This window comes from Pan troglodytes, chromosome 12 (assembly GCF_028858775.2).
Source record: "Pan troglodytes isolate AG18354 chromosome 12, NHGRI_mPanTro3-v2.0_pri, whole genome shotgun sequence".
Classification (NCBI taxonomy): domain Eukaryota; kingdom Metazoa; phylum Chordata; class Mammalia; order Primates; family Hominidae; genus Pan; species Pan troglodytes.
In genome coordinates, this window is record NC_072410.2 from 28020208 (window position 1) to 28020486 (window position 279).

Genomic DNA, 279 nt, shown 5'->3' on the forward strand with positions numbered 1-279 from the left:
TCTTGTAGGAAGGAGAAGCTGCCCCTGGCTGGTACTTGGCCAGTTTCCAGAGAGAGGGGAAGCCATCTGGGCAGGTAGCTGGGAGGGTGGGCTCCCCAGCACCGGGCTCTGAGAGTGCAGTGGCCTGGCACACACAGTGTCCATCATCTGAACTGCCACCTGATGCTGTCTCTTGAGATTCAGGTTAAGTCAAAGGATTCCTCAGAAAGAAAGCTGAAATGATGGTATTCTTGATGCTGAGGAATTCAACCCAAACCCAAAAAACACCCAACAAATGTA